The sequence below is a fragment of the Magnolia sinica genome, chromosome 19 (assembly GCF_029962835.1).
Source record: "Magnolia sinica isolate HGM2019 chromosome 19, MsV1, whole genome shotgun sequence".
In the NCBI taxonomy this organism is placed as follows: domain Eukaryota; kingdom Viridiplantae; phylum Streptophyta; class Magnoliopsida; order Magnoliales; family Magnoliaceae; genus Magnolia; species Magnolia sinica.
Genome location: NC_080591.1, coordinates 55,932,858 through 55,950,066, shown reverse-complemented (window position 1 = coordinate 55,950,066; position 17,209 = coordinate 55,932,858). Strand labels below are relative to the sequence as shown.

General features: G+C 35.9%; 1 non-coding gene across 1 annotated transcript; it reads left to right on the top strand.

Moving 5' to 3' along the window:
* Window positions 1-6,253: 6,253 nt before the first annotated feature.
* LOC131235876 (small nucleolar RNA R71) lies at window positions 6,254-6,360 on the top strand. Its single transcript, XR_009166393.1, has one exon. It is a non-coding gene; the product is annotated as a small nucleolar RNA R71 (small nucleolar RNA).
* Window positions 6,361-17,209: the final 10,849 nt, after the last annotated feature.

The window sequence follows — 17,209 nt, the reverse complement described above, 5'->3', positions numbered from 1 at the left end:
TTTCACAATCTCAAATCAGGAAAAGAAGATACTCAAAGCTATTACAGATCTACTATAATTTGAGTCACAATAAACCATTAAAAACTGAAAGTATTCCTTAAATATCAAATTAGAATCCATGGAGTTCAACATAAACATGAATCAAAGCAATAGAAACATCTCATTATGCTACAAGCTTCAACTCTTAGCCGTAGCTAAGAGGTTTAGCCAACCATAGGGATGATTGGACCAAAGTCTCTTAAGAAAAACATAAAAGCAATTAAGGAAGAAGAAGAAAAACTCTTGGCAATGACTTCTCTGCCCTTTTGCTCCACTCCTTAAACCCTAGAAGATGCCTAGGAACATCGTAAGGAGTCCTATTTATAGTTGTGGAACTCCAACTTTCGCACTCAGTTGGAAAACTCTAGAAATCGCCTTAAATTTACGCAATTTACTAAAATAGACTTCAATCTGGGCAGTTTTTCAAAATAGACTTCACTTTGCTCAATTTCACAAAATGACCCAGAGTTTCAGAATATGCTTTTTCAGGACGATTTCAGGATTCCTTTTCTTCACTTCAAATCTTTGATTCTCTTCATTCCTCACTTGGTTTTCTTGGATCTTTGGCATGTGAATTCTTCAATCTTGGTCTCCTAAGATCCATCCCTTGCCTTGGTGATTCTTGAGCATCAAATCCATGCTTTTAACACCCTTTTCAATCCAAGCTCTTAAATTCACCTTGCAACACAAACATGAGTAAAATAGAACATTAGGGGGTGTTTGGCGCATGGTATTGGGAAGGATTAGGTGGGATGGGATTAAAATAATATAATTATCATACATGGCAGCGATTGTCCCCTGTTACCATGGGATAAGCTTAACTTCATGATATATTTGTAATACAGTGTTACATTGAATGGATATACCCACCATCATTTGACACTATTGAGAATAACACATATGTGTTATATATAAACCATTCATTTATTTTTCAACATCATTTTATGGCATGGGCCTAAAAATTAGGCATGGCCCTAGAGAAGTTTTCAACGGTAGGTATTCAATCCCCACTGCTTTCTATGGTGGGGTCCACTTGAGCTTTAGATCTACCTGGATTTTTGCCCCATGCTCTAAAATGATCTTGAAAAATGGGTGGATGGTGTGGATATAGGCAACACATCATGGTGGGACCTACACAACTTGCTAACATTGAGTGGAATTGGCAAGTGACCCAATGCAATTCCATCTAATCTAATTCTAAGCTTTTCCATTCTTCCCAAACATGGAGTGGAATTGGCACGGGACTAAATGTAATTCCATCCCACCTAATCCCATCTAATACCATGTGCCAAACACCCCTTTAAGCATTATCATGTTCATAAAACCAAGATATAAATGGGGGATAATATGCAATATTTGATCCTCAACAATCTCTCAGGGTGTAGATGTTCATTTAAGTCTATGGTTGGTTTAATACATTCCTATGAACTTCATTCTCATCCTCAAGAAGAGGATTGTGTTGATTTTCTCTGTTTTGGATATTAGTTGGATCTAGTAGATTTTGATTTGCATTATCAACTGGGTCTACCATGGAATCCAAGTGGTGTTGACTGCATCTCCTAAATGAATGATTAAGGCTTGAGACTAGTCCACCTTCGGAGGAGAGTCGATTGTTTTGATCCGTACTCCAACGGGATATAAACTATTCACACCTCATAACAAAAATCACAAAATAGCATGTATGATACTTAGAGTAAAAACAAAAACTTATTCAGCAACCCAGGAAGCAAAGCCGACCATAAGGGTTCAAACCACAAAGCAAAATAAATAAAAAGAAAGTAAAATTAATGTAAAAAAATTAAACTATACTAATCTAGAAAATAGATTCAGCGGATGATCTTTGTGATTAAACAGCAACTGTAGGACAACCATAACACTTGGGTGATAAAATCCCAAAGCAGGAGCAACCTTATATCATAGTTAGTGCTTGAAAGACCCAATTGAATTTACTTTCAAAGTAAAACAGAAATTCTATAGAAATTTTGGAGGTTTTAGAAAAGAACTTACCTTAGCTATCTTGCACAGATTAATCTATCTCCGCCTCTCCCCGGCAACGGTGCCAAAAACTTGTTTACTTGCCTCCCACAGGGAGATGGTTTAGGAGAATGACTAATCAAATGTAAAACTAACTAAGGAAAACTGACCTATAAGAATTCTAATTAATGGTTGCAATGATTTTGAGGGTTTTATTTTTAAATGGAATTTAAAAGCAACACCCAAACTTTAAAGTTCCACACATAGGTTGATAACTCATAAATCATGACGATTTTGATATCACAATTAGGATCCGAGCACTATGGTCGGCCTAATCGAAAAATAAAACAGTTCAAATCGTTTTAATAAATGACATGAGAGGTTAGAGAATCATGGATTTATACCATTAACATATATTCTCAAGTGCTAGTGATTGTAAGTATTCAATATCCATGAGATAATGAATCAAACAATATAACAGGTTGAAAATATCTCCTATCTAGGAAATCTAATGATCCAGGTTAAGCTTATCCATCAATATGGATCTCACATGAGGATAAAAAATCTAAACCTTGATAATTGATAACATGCTTACACCATTCATCTCATCGTTAAAAATAAATAAATCAATCATAACTTATGAATCATTAAACCCATGTGTTTCCCTTTTAACTTGGGCTAGAGAGAACTAGAAAGACATAATTAAAACAAAGAAAATAAAAAGCAAGTACATACATAAATAAATATCTAAAAAAAAAAAAAAAACCTGTAAAGAAAAAAAAAAACTAAAATTACGAAACTTGAAACTTTTCTAAAAAAAAACTATAAAGCTCTCCAAAAACCCTAGATCTACTTCAAAAAAACCCTAGGTATGCTTTAGAAGTCCGTAGGAAACCTCTATTTATAGCCTAGATCGGTTACTTCCGAAAAAATAAATTTTATTTACACAATCCGCGTAAACACCGCGTTATACTCTACGTGATTTCGGTGGCACCAAAATTGGTTAGGTAGCTCCGAAGTTGTATCTAAAATTGCTAAAATTGTATGTGCAGAGTACTTGGATAGTAGTAGGTAGCACCAAAGTTACTACCGAAATTGATTTCGGTGGCATTGAATTAAGCTTAGGTAGCACCGAATTACGTTGTTTTCTTACTAAACTGTTTTGTGCACTTTAGGTAGCTACCGAAATTGGCTTAGGTAGTACCGAAATTGCCTATTTTTCTACTATTTAATTTGTGCTTTTGCCAATCTTTTCTCCATCCTTTGTACTTGGTTTCTTTGGATCTTTGGTATAAGAATTCTCCGTTCTTGGTCTCCTAAGATCCATCCTTTGCCTTGGTGATTCTTGAGCACTAAATCCATGCTTTTAACATTCTTTTCAATCTAAGCTCTCAGATTCACCTTGCAACACAAACATGCATAAAACATAACATTAAGTAGCATCATGTTTATAAAACCAAGATATAAATGGGGAAAAATCTATAATATTTGAGTCTCAACAATAAGCTCTTGAGTTTGTGTGGGATTTTGAACCAATTCCACTTGAGGTTTCCCTTGATTCAAAAATTAGTTAGGGATTCCTTGAGGAGTAGCAGTTTGTCCATTCCTCCAACTGAAGTTTGGATGATTTCTCCAAATTGAATTGTATGTGTTTGAAGTGAGTCCTTCGAAAGGCCTTTGGTAGTTATTTACGGTGTTCGATTGCTTATTCAGTATTTCTTGAAAAGCAGGTATTGTTGGACAATTCTTAGTTGTATGAACGTGGCAAGCACAAATACCGTAAGCAACTTCCTTAGCCATATCCTACTTAAATTTCATAGCCTCAAGTTTCCTTGTGAGACTGGCCACTATTCACTCCCTAAGTATAGGGTTGTGATGTAGTAATAAACTCGGTGAGAACGAGGTCGAATCCCAAGGGATTGAAACCTATATGTAATCTGAAAATAACCAGAATTAGAACTAGAATAAGATGAAATCTAAATCAAGTGAGTATGAGGGAATAATGATGAGAATAAAACTTGTGAAATTTAAAGGTAGGAAACTAGGGTGCCAAGGATACACTTGTAGAGATCGGGGAGATCTACGGTTGATTCATGAACTCAACTAGACTTCGAGTCCTATCTTCATCCAGTTGGAAGATATAACCTGAAAATCAAATCTAAACGTCTTTTGATCCAGTTTTAAAGAGATAAGATTGAAGTAAATTAGAATGGATTCCATCACAAAACCATGCCCATGAGATAAAGTAAACAATAGAATTAAACCGATCTACAGTCAATCTGATAGATGATGAACGGTAGGAAGGGTGTCATCATCTAACCATGCCCAGGAGACGATGGTGAACAACAGGGCTTCCTGACTTCATAATCACAAAAGGGAAAAGGAAATACTTAAGCCATCGCAGATTGATTGTAATTTCAGTCACAATAAACCATTAACAACTAAAGGCATTCCTTAATTATCAACTAAGATCAAAGTCATTCAAACATAAATCAACCCCGTAGGAATCAGTCCCATCACTCCACAAGCTTCTCCTCTTAGCCTAGCTAAGAGGTTCAGCCCAACATGAATGGGCTAGATCCTTTAAACAAAATAAAATAAAATAAAAAGAAATAGAAAGAAAAAAACAACTCTACTCCTCTCTCTGTCTCTCTGCTCCATGTCCAAGGAATGGCTTTGGATCCCCCTCCGCGTTCTCTCTCTCTCTTTCTTATAGGCACGGAAGACGGTGGAGAGAGTCAGCTTGGAGAACCGACCTCTTTACGCAAGGCACGCAGCAGAGAGGCGGTTTGCGCAAGAAGGAGCGAAAACACCCTGCTTTTAAACTCAGTTTGCACGACTGACTATCTAATTATTTCGAAACTGACATCATGGGGAGGGTATTGGCATCCCTGTGGACACATTGGACGGTCTGGATCACTCAAAAGATTAACGATCTTGACCCACTACTCCTCATAAATCCCGAACTCGTCTGGATGTGAAAAATAGGGCTTGCGCAAGATGGGTTCGCTGTTAAAGTCGGTGGGGCCCACTTCAATTTTGTTTTGAGAAATCCACTCCGTCCACCGGATTCCTCTCAGAATTTTGGTCCGAAATGACTGGTTTTGGATTACTTTTGATGCGGTCCATTGAATTAGTCATGTTGTAATTGTTTTGAATGTTGCAGGCAGTCTGTTTGTGGTCGCTGTGGCTGGCACGTGAGCGTGCAGGGTTACACACGGTTAAAATAGGTTTGACTTTTTTTACCCCTCTACATGATGGACAGTTCAGATTGTTCATGTGGGCCATGATGGTGGCCCACCGGCTTTTGCAAAAGAACCTCCTGCGTCGGTTGCGGTAGCAGAAACGGCAATTGCTGTTTTTGAAGGCTGGAAGTCAGGTTAGCGTACGCTGACCGACTCCCCTGGTTCGGTGCACATCTTGTGCACGTGTGCCGTGCACACTCATGCCGTGTACATGGGTCCCACATGATGTTTTGATAGATCCACTTCGTCCATCCATTCTGTCATATCATTTAACCCATCAAGACCAATTTTGAAGCATATCCGGATAACAGGTGGGCCTGAAATCAATAATTTATGGGTTGATCTGTTCGGCGTGCCACTTCCACAGGGATCCAACGGTTGAAATTTGACTTGTACAGTTAATCTATGCTCCTCAAGCCATATATGAAGTCTCGAGTCAAAAAGATGGTGGAAACCTTGTGATCTTGCATTCTAGCTGACTTTCAAGCCACTTGAGCTTCAGTTTCTCGATTTTCTCGGAGCTTTGGCGTGTAAATCCTCGATCTTGGTCCCCTGGGGTCCATCCCTTGCCTTGGTGACTTCGGAGCGTTAAATCCATGTTTTTAGTACCCTTTTTCAGTCCAGGCTCCTATTTTCACTTTACAGCACAAACACAATTAAAGTAGGGCATTAAACGGTATCAAGTTCATAAAATCAGGTTATAAATGGAGTCTAATATGCAATATTTGACCCTCAACAGCCACTTTAGTATTTAAATCATCTTTCTCTTTCAAAAGATATATTTGTCATTCTCCTTTGATTGAGTAGGTTTAGAAGTGGTGCTAGGACTTGGGGAGATATCCCATGATTGTGCAGTTTCGATGAGTTTGTGAAAGTAATCCCACACATCATTGACATCTTTATTCATGAATTCCCCATTACACATTGTCTTAACGAATTGGCGCATAGAATATGTTAGTCCTTCATGGAAGAAACTCGTTGTGCGGCACGTTTCAAAACCGTGTTGTGGCCATGAACTGACAAGATCCTTGAATTGCTCCCAACATTGAAAGAATGTTTCAACTTCCTTTTGGGTGAAGTTCATGATTGACTTTCTGATGGTGTTCGTTTTATGGTATGGGAAGAATTTCTTTATGAATTCCCTTGTCATGTGTAAGTGTTATGGTTTTATGCTTCTTTGGTTGTCAAATTTTGTGGTGCCAAAACATCAATTTATGTCTTGTGTAGCTCATTGGTATATATGATCAAGACACTGCATCACCTCTCTAAACACGTTGCTTCAAGTCAAGAACGGAGATTTACTTCAAACCATTTCAAGAAATGCAAGTACAAGCTACAATGAAAGAAGTGATCTTGTTCAAAGACTCAAGTTAGTATACAACTCAAAATAAAGTGTAATTCAAGCTCTAGAAGATCTCAAGTTCAATGCTACATCAAGTATAGAGATCCCAAGTTTTACAATCTTTAAAGGTCAACTATCATATAAAGTCTTGATGTTCATATCTCACTTTCTAGGTATAATTGACCTTAGATTTACCTTAGGGTAGGTCATTTTGTATACATAATTCATATTGAAACTTTTTATATGAATTTGGTCCGTTCTAAGACTAGTCCTGGACCCTGTTCGACTAGTCCTAGAACTGGCCCGACCAGTCCAAGAAATTCCAGGACCAGTCCTAAGTTGTTGCAATTTTTTGAAATTTTTTGGTTGAGCTACGACCAGTCCTGGAGTCTTCTCGACCGGTCGTGTGAACAGTGCTTGACTTGTTCACGACCTGTCGTGCACCTTTGACTCAAACTCCAGCAACTAAACTTGGTGCCTCACGACCAGTCGTGGAGGGCTCACGACTGGTCGTGGACGACATTCGACCAATCGTAGAACGGTTTTAGCCGATCGCGCTTAAAATTTCAAAAATTCGTTTCTTCTACAACCAGTCGTACTGTCCTCAGGACTAGTTATAGATGAGTTTTTGCAACTATAAATAGACGACGAATTTCAGAATTTGATAATCCAACTCAAGTAAAATCAAGGCATCACTCTGAGATAAGTTTGTGTTCATTTTAAGCTAATTTGTGCATATTTAATATTCTCTTTTGTTAGCTTTATTGATTTGATTTTGTTTCTATATTCCAATCTGAATTGAAAAGAGGAGTTGTGATATTCCTTCTTCTTAGAATCAAAATCAAATATAGCTAGCCCAACTGGTTTAATTTAAAATCAATCTAGAACCTAGAACCATTTCTTAAGTGAGTATTGGACATTGAACTTCTATTCGAACTTCTACTCCGACTTGGTTCTTCTGAGCTACAACAAAAGGAGAAATCCAGGTATTTCACTTTATTGTAAATTTCATTTTTGGATTTTATTTGAGATTAAGCCAGAAAAATCTCAATCTATTGGTTATCTGAGGTGAGCAAGAAAACTCGAAAGTGGGGTTTTTTGAATTGTGTAAGCCCATTTGAAAGACACAATTGTGAAGGTTTTAGGTGAACCTGAGAAACCTATTTTCATAGTGAACACTAATATCCACTGAGTGAGGATATTAGGAGTGGAGTAGCAAGCGGTGTGGTTGTTGTTTAACAGTTGGTGAACACACAGGCGAACCACTATAACTCTTTGTGCTTTATAGATGTGTGGTTTATTTTCTATCTTTTATCATTCAAAGTTTGTGGGATGTATGTGTGGATGTGAATGTTGTAATATTTACATTTCAAGCATTGTGGGGAATGTTGTAATAGTTTAATATTTCTATTCCTTGTTATTAATTTATTCCTCTTCAGTTTGAGTTTTTTATACAAAGAATTTTCTAGAAATAAGGTTGTCCTGCCATAAACCCCTTGATTTTTATGGTGTAAGGTTGTCCTTAGAACAACATTTGTATTAATCTCTCAATACTTGATTATTGAGGCTACTTTTCATTTCTGCATTGTGAATTGATTTCCTTTAAACTTTTGCTTTAACTAGGGCCGAATACGTGAATTGTTATTTAGCCATTACTTCACCCCCCCCCCCTCTAGGACATATAGCTTGGCATTTTCAAGTGGTATCAAAGCCTAATAGCTCGTTTTAATTCTTGTTATTTGGATTTATTTCCTGAGCTAATCGATCTAAGCTATTTATAAGATGTCAAATTTTGATAGCCTTTCAGTCACTAGGCCTTGACCATTTAATGACACCAATTATGCCTATTGGAAAGTCAGGATGGGGATTTTCTTTAAATCCATGGATGAAAGCATGTGGCAAGCCACAGTGACTGAATGGACCCCTCCTACCACTGAAGTAACTGGTATCGATGGATCAAAATCAATGAAAGTCTCACCTTATTTTACTTGGACCACACTTCAGAAAAGTGAGAGTAGTGCTAATGCAAAAGCACTAAATGCAATCACTTGAGCACTATCACCAGATGAATTCAAAAGAATTATATCCTGCGATACTGCAAAGCAACCTTGGGATATATTAGAAATGACACACGAGGGTACATCAATTGTCAAGAAATCTAAAGTCCAAATCCTCACAACCAAATTTGAGGAAATACATATGGAAGAAAATAAATGTTTATCGACTTCTATACTAGATTAAATGACATTGTAAACTCTATGTGGGGTCTTGGTGACAAAATCCCTAAAAGTAAAGTTTGTGTAAAGATACTGCGCTCACTCCTAGAACGGTTCAATTCTAAGGTAACTACGATCCAGGAACTTCGTGATACAAATACTATGAGGGTAGAAGAATTGTTGGGTCTTTACAAACCTACGAGTTAAATTTTAAAGCTCCTAAAGGTAAATCCATTACCCTTAAGTCTTCTAAAAATGTTTCTCAAGAAAACAATAGCAATTCTGATTTAGAAAATTTTGAAGACGATATGGCTCTTTTAGCAAAAAAGTTTTATAAGATTTTCAAAAGTCAAAAGAGGGTAGATTTTCAAAAATCAAATGATAAGAAGAAATCTAAATCTAAATCTAAAACTTGAAAATCTTTGAAAGATAGTCAATGTTACAACTGCTAAGAATATGGGCATTTAGCAAACAAGTGTCCTAAAAAGGACAAACCCAAAAAGAAGAGTATGTTGGCTACTTGGGATGAATCTTCTGGCTCTGAAGCCTCTTTTGAATCAGAAGACTCTAAAACCGAGTCGGGCAATGAAGTTAAAGCCCTTATGACTCTAGCCAAGTTCACTTTTTCAAATCACGATAATTTAACTAGTGAAGAAAATCTGAATAGTGATCTTGAAAATGAAGAAGATCTTCAAGATGCAATGCCCTATACAAGGAAAGTTGTAAAATTGCCATAAAACTAAAACTTTAAAAAGAAAAGTATTTAAAACTTACAGAAAACTTTGATTCTCTTGTCTTAGAAAAATCCCATATTTCAGATTGTTTTGAAAAATGCAAATGCAATTTAGAATTTAAAACTTCCCAGATTAAAAATCTTAAATCTGAAAATGATAAACTTAAACTTGAAGTCTATTCTCTTTTAAGTTTAAAGGATACATGGAGATATGCCCAAGGTGATCCAAAGTTAGAAAAACTTTTATCCAGATTAAGAAAATGTGGTGATCGATCCGGTTTGGGCTACAATAAAAATATTCCTCCTAAACAAAAGAATACTCCTCCCAAGTTTGTGCAAGGAGAGACTTCAAACTCAAAAGGTACAAGTACTAATCAAAATTTTTCTAAAAATACTAAAACTTTTTAAAAACCCAAGAGCAACTATATCAACTATAAAAATCAGAACCGAAACCCTTTAGCTGAAAATAGTTGATCTACTTAAGGAGCTCTTAAAATCTAACTCAGTGGGTCACTCTTACAACAACTACAAATAAAAGAAGATCCATTATACTCCTAAACCCAAAACAATTATGAAATGGGTTCCTAAGGTTACATGCTTGGTTGCTCATACTGCTTTCAAAGCTAGAAGCCATTCAAAGTGGTACCTAGACAGTGGATGCTCAAGGCATATGACTAGTGATAAAGATCTATTCACCGATCTCAAAGACATGGTTGATGGGTCAGTCACATTCGAGATTGGCAGCAATTGCAAGATTATTGGCCAATGTACGGTTCAACTCTATAACCTCCCTTTGTTTAAAAATATCTTATACGTTGAAGGGTTAAAACACAATCTGTTAAGCATATCTCAAATATGCGATAACAATCATAGTGTAAAATTTTCTAACCAAGGTTGTGAAATTCTAAATAATAAGGGTTCAGTAATATTAACTTGTCGTAGAACTTCTGAAAACTGCTATATTGTTAGTGAATTCAGCTCATCTAGTCAATCATGTTACATGGTCCATACCGATGAGATTGATTTGTAGCATAAACATCTTGGACATGTACACTACCATAATTTGTATAGACTAAGCAAAAGAGAATTAATAAGAGGTCTACCTAAATTATAAAAAAAAAGAAGATAAAATATGTGGTGAATGCCAGATTGGCAAGCAATCAAGGAGCTCTCATAAGAAGGTGAACTCCAATGCCACATCAAGACCACTCGAGCTTCTCCATATGGATCTTATAGGACGTACCAGGACAAAGAGTCGAGGTGGCAAAAAATATATTTTGGTAATTGTGGATGATTTTACCAGATTCACTTGGGTAGCTTTCTTAAGGGATAAATAAAAAACCCTTAATGATGTAAAAGGAGTTCTCAAACAGATTTAAACGGAAAAGGTTCTCAAGTCTGTAAGATTCGTAGTGATCATGGATATGAATTTGAGAATAGCAGTTTTGAGAAATTTTGTAGTGATCAGGGAATATCGCGTGAATTTTCTACGCCCAAAACACTACAACAAAATGAAATTGTAGAAAGAAAAAATAGAGTGCTTCAAGAAATGGATAATGTAATGTTGAATAGTATGAAGCTATCTAAAAATATTTGGGTTGAAGCCGTAAATACTGCCTGTTATATAATTAACTGGGTTTATACAAGTAAATCTAATAATAAAACGGCTTATGAAATGTGGTTCGATCTCAAATACTTTCAAGTTTTTGGCGAAGTGCTATATTCTATGTGACCGTGAAACTCGGAAAAATTTGACACTAAAAGTGATGAAGGGATTTTTTAGGATATTCTTTAAATAGTCGCTCACTAATCACATATCGATATAATTTAAAGTGAGATCAAATTTCACAAGAACAAAAGGACTACTTAAGGAAAGATTAGCACAAAAATTCCAAGGTCGTTACAAAGAATCTACTAATGTGGTCATAGACGATCACTTGAATACACCTACCCTAAGTTCAGATAATGATGAAGTTCTTTTAATTGACAAACCAGATACTTCATCAAGTCAAAATAATTCAGAACTGAGGACTATTAAAGATCATCCAACCACTCAGATTCTTGGAAACCCTCTCACTAGTGTTCGCACTCATAAACAACTTGAAGACATATGTAATTACGTATGTTTTACATCCCAGATTGAACCGACAAACATAAAAGAAGCTCTTACTTACGAAAACTGGATTGTTACGATGCAAGAAGAGCTTAACCACTTTGTGAGAAATGATGTTTGGTATCTTGTTCCTAAACCTAAAGATAAACATATTATTGGAACTAAGTGGATTTTTAAAAATAAGTCTGATGAACTTGGTAATATAATTCGAAACAAGGCTAGACCGGTTGTACAAGGGTACACTCAAATTGAGGGTATTGATTATGATGAAACCTTTGCCCCAGTAGCTCATCTTGAGTTAATCAGACTATTTATATCCATTGCTTGCTTTAAAAAATTCAAAATTTATCAAATGGATGTGAAGAGTGCCTTCTTAAATGGTGATCTGCATGAAGAAGTGTATGTTGAACAACCAATGGGTTTTGAAGACCTTAAGAACACTGATCATATCTATCGCCTTAAAAAGGCTCTCTACAGCTTAAAACAAGCTCCCAGAGCATGGTACGAGAAATTGACTAAGTTTTTACTAAGTCATGATTTTTAAATGGGAACTGTAGATAAGACTCTTTTTGTTAAGAAACTTAATGATCACATCTTAATAGTGCAGATATATGTTGATGATATTACTTATGGATCTACCTGTTCTAACATGACTGTTGAGTTTGCAGCTTTAATGAAATCTAAGTTTGAAATGGGCATGGTTGGGAAATTGAATTATTTCCTAAGGTTGCAAGTTAAACAACAATCTAATGGCATTTTTGTTTCTCAAACCAAATATGCTCTGAACTTAATCAAAAAGTTTGGATTTGAGAACGGTAAGAATTTTGATACTCCTATGAGTACAACTCTAAGACTCTCAAAGGACTCTACAGGTAATTATGTGGATCCTAAATTATATCGTAATATGATTGCAGTTTACTTTATTTAACTGCTAGTAGACCTGATATTGCTTTAAGTGTTGGTATTTGCGCTAGATATCAGTTTAATCCTAAAGAGTCACATTTAACAGCTGTTAAGAGGATTATGCGATATGTCGCAAGTACTGCTAAATTGGGTCTCTAGTATCCATATGATACTAGTGTTAGACTGGCTGGGTACTCAGATGCTGATTAGGCTGGTAATATTGATGACAGGAAATCAACCAGTGGTGGTTGTTTCTATATTGGAAATTGTTTGGTTTCTTGGTTTAGTAAGAAGCAAAGTTCTATATTGCTCTCAATTGTTAAGGCTGAATACATCGCAGCAGGAAATGCATGTATTCAGCTTGTTTGGATGAAACTATGTTAAGCGATTATGGAATTGCACAGGAATCAATGATATTATATTGTGATAATTCCAGTGCTATAAATATTTTAAAAAATCCAATCCAGTATTCACGTACCAAACCTATTGACATTAGGTATCATTACATTCGTGAATTAGTGGAAGAAAAGCTGATATCTTTAGAATAAATTCCTGCCGAGACTCAACTTGCTAACATTTTCACTAAACTGCTCGACAAAAGTAGGTTTAATAAATTAAAATTTAATCTTGGCATGTGCATTTTAAATTGATTATTCATGTATAGTTGTATCATAATGTAGATATATTTGATAAATTATTGGTTTAAATTTTAAATTTGTATGAAGAATGCATGTTTATGTTGGTACACGACCAGTCGAAGTTGTGCTCGACCAGTTGTGGTACGACCGGTCGAGGACGGCCCAAGACTGGTCGTGTAGTGCGCTGGTCTCTTTAATTTGGGAAAAACCATCATCTTCCTTTGAATTTTCTTCCCTGTTCTTAATTAATTGATTTTCATAAAATTGTGCTTCCATTATTTGTTGGATTAGTTAAGGAGAATCATAGATTTGAATTGTGACGACCAGTCCTCGGAATCATGTTGGTTTAAATAAAACATCATAAGCTGTGACAGACTAGTCGAACCCTACTATTTGATTCGTCAAGGTTAGTGCATTTTTTCAGTCTTACTTGAAGATTCATGGTCTATTTTCTTCAATTTCTTCATTGGAGTGCTTGATTTCAAGCTTTGTTGAGTTATTTGGGGGTTTCTTCTCAAATTTATGTTTTTGAGAAAACCCATTCCTCATCTTTTACAACTCTTTAGTACATTGATTTTCTTATTGCCAATGGATGCTAGAGGGAAAAAGAAAACTTCCCGTGGTCTATCTTCTTCTAGATCTACTCTAATAGCACGACGCCACCTTCGGTCATCCGAAGATGATCCCTCATATGTGCGGGATTTGCGTTTGCGCAATGTTATTGTTAAGTGATCTGTCGATCTTGAACACATTACTCCTTTTGGTATTCTCCCACTTCTTCAAGCTGTAGGATGGGCTAACATCTTATATTGGGGTGGGCCTGCATACCAGTCTATTGCTCAGTCCATGTTTGCATGTATCTCTAATTTTTTGACTGAGAATTTAACGTTTAAAATTGATGGTAGAGAAGGTCCTTTTGAAATTGACCGCCATCTGATTTTAGGGCTAATGGACATACCTATTAATGACGAAGGTATTCCTATTCATACTCTAGTTGAGAAACCCTCAGAATCAGAAAAATGCATGCTCACTAGAGATTTATGTAATATGAATGTGCAATGGACTTATAAAGGGAATGCGCTCCCCTCAAAGTACTTGTTACCTAGATACAGGGTTCTCCATAGAATCTTTATTTCAAATCTGTATCCGCGTTCTGGTAATAAAATAGAGTTGACGTCCTTTATAGTTCAGGTTTTGCACTTTGTCATCTTTGGTACTAAAGTTTGTCTTCCTTCTTTGATATGTCATTCCATCATTTAGTTTCGTCTCCATCCAAGTCATAGTGATATTCCATTTACCTATCTTATGACTGTTTTAGCTACTCACATGTTAGTTGTTATACCTGTTGGAGAGGATCCTATCTATCATCTTATTTTTAACAATTCGAATATTAACAAGAAGAAATTGGAATTGGCTCCTGGCCAAGTGGATGTGGGTGGTGGTGAAGCTGAAGCAGGGAATGAAGAAGAAGCTGGTAATCTTCCTCCTGATGATATAAATATGGATGATATTTTTGATGAAATTGAATCCGATTCTGCTAATGATCCTGACTATAAGCCATCTGATTTTGATGCTCATCTTCATGCACTAGAGGAGAAGGTAGAGAATATGAATGTGGCCCATGATTTACAGTTTAAATATATGCACAAGTATCTTAGGCACTCAAACAAGGGCCTTCATCAGTTTAATCCTACCATTCCTGCGCCTTCTTCAGGATCTGATTAATCACTTTACTCTTTGGTCTGTAATAACTTTAAGTCTACTTGTGTTGGTTTGTGAACTTTATTTGGTTTACTGACTTTTGTTTAAACTAGTTAATGGTATGTGGACTTTAATTTTCTTATATCTTGTCTAGTTAATCCTTTATTACTCATGTTTCTTATCCTTTTCCATTTTTCTTCTTCTTCCTTTGTCATATTGTGCTAAAAAGGGGGAGAAATATTTGGATTGATTGCTTATGGTATGGATATATTTGGATTGATTGCTTATGGCATTGATATGGATTGATTGCTTATGGCATGGATATGGATTGTGGGTAGCATATAATTTTTTTGGATATATGTGTGTTACTTAGGGGGAGTATGTGAGGAGATGTTTTGCCTATGTTGTGCCTAGTTCATAATGTTATGTGCTAGTTGATGATAACTAGTGCATGATTCTTTAACCAGGTTGTAACTAATTTTCTCTTATAACTAGTGCATACATGATTCTTTGAATGTGTATTGGTGATATTATTATTGAGTATGTTTTGTCACAAATTTGATAAAGGGGGAGATTATAAGTGTTATGGTTTTATGCTCCTTTGGTTGTCAAATTTTGTGGTGCCAAACATTAATCTATGTCTTATGTAATTTATGTCTTGTGTAGCTCATTGGTATATATGATCAAGACATTGCATCACCTCTCTAAACACGTTGCTTTAAGTCAAGAACGAAGATTTACTTCAAACCATTTCAAGAAATGCAAGTACAAGCTACAACGAAAGAAGTGATCTTGTTCAAAGACTCAAGTTAGTGTACAACTCGAAATGAAGTGTAATTCAAGTTCTAGAAGATCTTAAGCTCAATGCTACATCAAGTATAGAGATCCCAAGTTTTACAATCTTCAAAGGTCAACTATCATATGAAGTCTCGATGTTCATATCTCACTTTCTAGGTATGATTGACCTTAGATTGACCCTAGGGTAGGTCATTTTGTATACATAATTCATATTGAAACTTTTTATATGAATTTGGTCCGTTCTAAGACTAGTCCTGGACCCGGTTTGACTAGTCCTAGAACTGGCTCGACTAGTCCTAAGTTGTTGTAATTTTTTAAAACTTTTTTGTTGAGCTATGACCAGTCCTGGAGTCTTCTTGATCGGTCGTGTGAACAGTGCTTGACTTGTTCACGACCTGTCGTGCACCTTCGACTCAAACTCCAGCAACTAAACTTGGTGCCTCACGACTAGTCATGGGTTGGTCACGACCAGTCGTGGAGGGCTCACGACCAGTCATGGACGACCTTCGACCAATCGTAGAACGGTTTTAGCTGATCGCGCTTAAAATTTCAAAAATCTGTTTCTTCTACAACCAGTCGTACTGTCCTCAGGACCAGTCGTAGACGAGTTTCTCCAACTATAAATAGATGACGAATTTCAGAGTTTGATAATCCAATTCAAGTAAAATCAAGGCATCACTCTGAGATAAGTTTGTATTCATTTTAAGCTAATTTGTGCATATTTAATATTCTCTTTTATTAGCTTTATTGATTTGATTTTGTTTCTATATTCCAATCTAAATTGAAAAGAGGAATTGTGATATTCCTTATTCTTGGAATCAAAATCAAATATAGCTAGCCCAACTGGTTTAATTTAAAATCAATCTAGATCCTAGAACCATTTCTTAAGTGAGTATTGGACATTGAACTTCTATTCGAACTTCTACTCTGACTTGGTTCTTCCCGGCTACAACAAAAGGAGAAATCCAGGTATTTTACTTTATTATAAATTTCGTTCTTTTGGTTTTATTTGAGATTAAGCCAAAAAAATCTCAATTTGTTGGTTATCTGAGGAGAGCCAGAAAACTCAGAAGTGGAGTTTTTTTAATTGTGTAAGCCCATTTGAAAGACACAATTATGAAGGTTTTAGGTGAACCTGAGAAACCTATTTTCATAGTGAACGCTAATATCCACCGAGTGAGGATATTGGGAGTGGAGTAGCAAGTTGTGTGGCTGTTGTTTAACAATTGGTGAACACACAGGCGAACCACTATAACTCTTTATGTTTTGTGGATGTATGATTTATTTTCTATCTTTTATCATTCAAAGTTTGTGGCATGTATGTGTGGATGTGAATGTTGTAATATTTCCATTTCAAGCATTGTGGGGAATGTTGTAATAGTTTAATATTTCTATTCCTTGTTATTTATTTATTCCTCTTCAGTTTGAGTTTTTGATACAAAGAACTTTCTAGAAATAAGGTTGTCCTGCCATTAACCCTTGGTTTCTATGGTGTAAGGTTGTCCTT